General features: G+C 37.0%; 1 pseudogene; it reads left to right on the forward strand.

Annotated features, from left to right (window-relative positions):
• Positions 1 to 1,642: 1,642 nt before the first annotated feature.
• LOC106473176 lies at positions 1,643 to 3,773 on the forward strand (annotated as a pseudogene).
• The last annotated feature ends 2,463 nt before the right edge of the window (positions 3,774 to 6,236 follow it).

The following is a 6,236-nucleotide window of genomic DNA, read 5'->3' on the forward strand; positions in this document are numbered from 1 at the left end:
CTCTGGTGACAAAAGAAAATGCTTGAAGTCACAAACGTGTTTTTATTTTTTCAACTAATTTTGGTGAATTATTGAAAAGCCGTTGTCCATCAGGATGGAAATGAAACACTTGGAGGGGAAGTGATTAACTCTGAATGTTATCATTTCTTCTAAATATATCAAAGGGATCGATTCCTGCTACGTGAGAGTTCCCCACATTATTGCACAACCTTCAGGAAAGCACGAGCAGGATCAAATGCCTTACATGGGTTTCTTTATATATGGACTATATCGTCAGTTTGTTTGTTTGTTTTGAATTTCGCGCAAAGCTACACGAGGGCTATCTGTGCTAGCCGTCCCTAATTTAGCAGTGTAAGACTAGAGGGAAGACAGCTAGTCATCACCATCCACCGCCAACTCTTGTGCTACTCTTTTTACGAACGAATAGTGAGATTGACCGTCACATTATAACGACCCCACGGCTGAAAGGGCGAGCATGATTGGTGTGACCGGGATTCGAACCCACGACTCTCAGAATGCGTGTCGAGTGCCCTAACCACCTGGTCATCTATCGTCAGTACCGAACAGCATGAAGCATCGTTTACTAGACCAGAAGAAAAACGATTTCAGTCATTCATTGTTCGTAAATAGTTTGAATCATTTGCATGGTAAGACTGGGGACAACTAAACCCTGAACAATGTTAAAGGTATTGTTGGTCGTTATCATTGTTAATAGTCTCTGATAAAAGGGATTGTTGGTCCCTTATCATTGTTAATAGTCTCTGATAAAAGGGATTGTTGGTCTCTTATCATTGTTAATAGTCTCTGATAAAAGGGATTGTTGGTCACTTATCATTCTTAATAGTCTCTGATAAAAGGGATTGTTGGTCCCTTACCGTTGTTAACAGTCTCTGATAAAAGGGACTGTTGGTCCCTTATCATTGTTAATAGTCTCTGATAAAAGGGATTGTTGGTCCCTTATCATTGTTAACAGTCTCTGCTAAAAGGGATTGTTAGTCTCTTATCATTGTTAATAGTCTGTGATAAAAGGGATTGTTGGTACCTTATCATTGTTAACAGTCTCTGATAAAAGGGATTGTTGGTCCCTTATCATTGTTAATAGTCTCTGATAAAAGGGATTGTTTGTCCCTTACCATTGTTAATAGTCTCTGATAAAAGGGATTGTTGGTCCCTTATCATTGTTAACAGTCTCTAATAAAAGGGATTGTTGGTCCCTTATCATTGTTAATAGTCTCTGATAAAAGGGATTGTTGGTCTCTTATCATTGTTAATAGTCTCTGATAACAGACCTCAACAAACAGTTCGTGATATAAACACTCAAACTGGGCATATACATACCGATTATCATGTTTGTTTGAAAACGTTACCAATTGTCTTGTGGCCTACACAAATCTCCATATTTATAGTGTTAACGCACTTACCTGAATATATGACATTGTCACTCTATTCTGCATATGCGAATAAAGGGAACGTTTGTTAATTAAAAGGGTCTTAATTGTTATCTTGCAACGTGTTATTTTGCCTTAGTATAGAATATTAGATGAGAAGATAAAAGTAAAGCTGTATTTCTAATGTAGTAATATATTGTTACGTCACACCAAAAATTTGAAAAGTTAATTTATCTATTTCTTCTTTTTTTCAGCACTATGTCTTCAAACACCTATTCTACTACTATTTTTTGCCTTCTGTTGATTTCCTTATCACTTGCTGGTGTGCTGAAAGCCGAGAAAGATAAATCTTATTTAGACACAACATTTAGCTTAAGAAACAGTTTGGAACAATCAGTAAACGAAGAGCAAGATGAACATTCTCAACAACCAAACTACTACGAACTTGGAAAAATGGGTGATTACCAATTTGAACCCTCTGAACAGCGAGTGTCATCAGAGGATTCTCTGGTGGTAAAAAGGTCCAAACATTACCCTCAGCAGTTCAGCTCCGTTTTAGGTTTTGGTAAACGATTCGACAACCGCTTTGCCTTTGGATTAGGCAAACGACCCGACAACCGCTTTGCCTTTGGATTAGGCAAACGACCCGACAACCGCTTTGCCTTTGGATTAGGCAAACGACCCGACAGCCGCTTTGCCTTTGGATTAGACAAACGACCTGATAGCCGCTTTGCCTTTGGATTAGACAAACTACCTGACAACCGTTTTGCTTTGGATTAGGCAAACGACACAACAACCACTTTGCCTTTGGATTAGGCAAACGACCCGACAGCCGCTTTGCCTTTGGATTAGACAAACGACCCGACAACCGCTTTGCCTTTGGATTAGGCAAACTACCCGACAGCCGCTTTGCCTTTGAATTAGACAAACTACCTGACAACCGCTTTGCCTTTGGATTAGGCAAACGACCCGACAACCGCTTTGCCTTTGGATTAGGCAAACGACCCGACAACCACTTTGCCTTTGGATTAGGCAAACGACCCGACAGCCGCTTTGCTTTTGGATTAGGCAAACTACCCGACAGCCGCTTTGCCTTTGGATTAGACAAACGACCTGACAGCCACTTTGCCTTTGGATTAGGCAAACTACCCGACAGCCGCTTTGCCTTTGGATTAGGCAAACGACCTGACAGCCGCTTTGCCTTTGGATTAGGCAAACTACCCGACAGCCGCTTTGCGTTTGGGTTAGGCAAACAATCTGACAACCGCTTTGCCTTTGGATTAGGCAAACGACCTGACAGCCGCTTCGCTTTTGGTTTGGGTAAACGACCTGATAGCCGCTTTGCGTTTGGTTTGGGTAAACGACCTGATAATCGTTTTTCTTTTGGTCTAGGTAAACGAGACACTTCTGACGATAATGATGATGCCACAGTAATGAATAGATTTAACCGATATAGTCATCAATTTAATTTTGGGTTGGGCAAACGTGTGGATAGCAGTTTCTCTTTTGGAAAGACGTCCTCAATTAACAATCCAACTATTGAAGATTCCCCTTTTGGTGAAGTCAAACGACCTTCCCACCAATTTCAATTTGGTTTAGGAAAGCGACCAGATAGTCGTTTCGCTTTTGGAAAGACGTCCTCAATTAACAATCCAACTATTGAAGATTCCCCTTTTGGTGAAGTCAAACGACCTTCCCACCAATTTCAATTTGGTTTAGGAAAGCGACCAGATAGTCGTTTCGCTTTTGGATTGGATAAGAAATACTCACTAAATGATGCTAATCTTGATAATTCGGCTTTTGACGAAGACAAGCGACTTTCTCGTGATTTCAGTTTTGATTTAAGAAGGCGACAAGACAATCGTTTCGACTTTGGCCTAGGAAAAGAACCACAAAATAATGACCCAAAAATACCCGAACTCATGTCGGCACGAGAAAAAAGGGGTATTCGCCAATTAAGCTCTAGTCTTGGTAAGAGACCCAGTAGTAGAGTTGCTTTTGGGCTTGACAAGCGGGATTCCCCCAATCACTATGGATACGCTAGGGAACTGGGAAAGAGAACTTCCATTGTTTTAAACCCTTTCTTACCTCCTGAACTAGAAGATTTCATGAAACGTCGATATCACTTCGGATTAGGTAAAAGAAACATCCAGTTTCAAAAAGAAGAAACAGAAAAATGAAAAGTTCACGTCCGACACCCGTTTCTTTCCCGGCCAATGCAGAAGAGTATTGGCAAATAAAAATGTAAAAAAAAAAACAGCAAAAAAATCCAACAATTTCCTAACGTAAACAACGTACAATACAGTGCAACTATTATAGATAAGCATACTGAAAAAAAAACAGTTGAAAGATAAAGTGTAATAAAAACTCAGCTATATAAATAAACTTATTGCATATCGACTCATTTAATCGTATTGAAGTTAAATATGAAAATATTATGATATGACTTGTGATACTTAAGTTGACGAAGTATTTTATGAATAATAAAGGGGAAAAATAAAAAAATACCGATTCAACTTACTTCATTATTTATCTAATTATATTGTATTTTTATAGTTACGTCTACTTTACTTTGATCCTTATGATGCTAGCCAATTGTAAACTAAACGTTTACAGTCTTACAACGCTAAAATACGGGGTTCGATTCTCCTTGGTGGACACAGCTGCTAGCTTAATGCGGCTTTGCTGTAAAACAAACGTGTGTGTGTGTGTTTTGAATTTCGCGCGAAGCTACACGAGGGCTATCTGCGCTAGCCGTCCCTAATTTAATAGTGTAAGACTAGAGGGAAGGCAGCTAGTCATCACCACCCACCGCCAACTCTTCGGCTAATCTTTTACCAACGAATAGTGGGACTGATCGCCGCATTATAACGCCCTCACGATTGAAAGGGCGAGCATGTTTGGTGGGACCTAAAACAAATGTAGAATAAACATCTTTGACTTACTTTATACAAATGTAATTGTATGTTTCAACATGGAAACACAGTGCTTGTATGTTTCAACATTGGAAACACAGTGCCTTTGTATTATTCTTCTCTAAAAATCTGAAGTTTTGAAGCTCTTATGATAAAAAATACAGTAAAATACAGTAAAGAAATACAGTAAAATACACTAAAAAATACAGTTTAAATCCATACTTCTAACACATAAATATGAAACTTGTAAAATTAAAGACTTATTAGTATTGAATAAATACAGTAAAATACAGTAAAAAATACAGTTTAAATCCATACTTGTAACACATAAATATGAAACGTGTAAAATTAAAGACTTATTAGTATTGAATAAATACAGTAAAATACAGTAAAAAATACAGTTTAAATCCATACTTCTAACACATAAATATGAAACGCGTAAAATTAAAGACTGATTAGTATTGAATACAGTGTTTCATAACGGAATATAATTTACAAGTTGTCTTGAATTTCACGGTTTTAATTAAAAGAACACTGGAAAGGCGTCTACATAAGCTTTCCAACTTTCCTTTAAAACACAGTTTTTATTGAACCTAAACTGAGATCATGTTTCTATCTATTCTAAAGACTCAATACCTAACTTATGATCATGATGTTTTATTTTGACAGAAATTACTTTCCTTCTATTGACTCTTGTACATGAATAAAGATTAGGATTATAATTCTGTTGGATAAACAGATGTATACGTCATCTCCCCTGTTTTGGAAACAACACGGAGATAAATGTGAGGTACTAATTGTAAATAGTAAAATCTCCCACAAAACACAGAGAAAAGTACACACTTGAATTTAACTACTTTCAGCGCCTAGAAACCTTGGGTTTCAGTAGTTCTTATCTGTCAGAGGTAAGTTTAAGGACTTACAATGCTAAAATGAGGGGTAAGTTTAAAAACTTATAATGCTAAAATGAGGGGTAAGTTTAAGGACTTACAATGCTAAAATGAGGGGGTAAGTTTAAAACTTACAATGCTAAAATCCGGGGTAAGTTTAAAAACTTACAATGCTAAAATCCGGCGTTCTATTCTACGTGGTGGGCATAACGGATAGTTCAATGTGGCTTTGATCTTACAAAACAAGTTATTACTTTCAATTATTGAGAGTTATGCAAGCAGATCTCGTATTATCATTAAACATTTTAATAAACTTTTAATGTACAAGCTGAATTTTGGAGAGATAAGTCATTCTAGTTTCTTTCGTTCTTGACTTTATGAGAGCATCAATATCAAAATGCTCTCGAGTAATCGGGTATCGGCTTGAGGGAATATAACGCTAAAAACCTGGGTTCGATACTAGCAGTGAGCACAGCGCGGATAGCTCATTGTGTAGCTTTGCACTTAAAAACAAACAAACGAATTACCAATGTTAGCAGTTTCATTACCATGTTGTTACCACATTTTTCAACCTGAAGACATCTCACTAAGCCTAAAAGGCAAACAGCCCTAACCACTAGGTCTTTTTATCGTAACAAATAATTTGTTTGGAGATAATGTTTTTATCCTCATAAGACAAGTCGGAAATATCTGAAAACATAGAAGTTTTCGGGAAACAAAATATATACTCCTCTGATTTTGTCATTAGGTGAAAAACTGTTAAATTATAATTCGTTAAACTTTTCTGAAACTTTCCGTCCACTAATGTTTGATAAAATAGAAATGGAAACACATAAAAAGCGCCATCTACATGTTATAACTATAAAGAAGAAGAAAAACATTTGAATCACTTTGTTTTTCAAGTTATATAAATATTTTATTATATTAGGTCGTCAAGAAATTAATGTTGCGTTTTGGATCACTTTCATTAATCTGCCCCACCAAAAAAAACAAAAAACTACATCATGTATAATAGTTAAACGAACCGCCTAAACGTCACGTTA

Source organism: Limulus polyphemus, unplaced genomic scaffold (genome assembly GCF_000517525.1).
Source record: "Limulus polyphemus unplaced genomic scaffold, Limulus_polyphemus-2.1.2 Scaffold5949, whole genome shotgun sequence".
Lineage (NCBI taxonomy): Eukaryota > Metazoa > Arthropoda > Merostomata > Xiphosura > Limulidae > Limulus > Limulus polyphemus.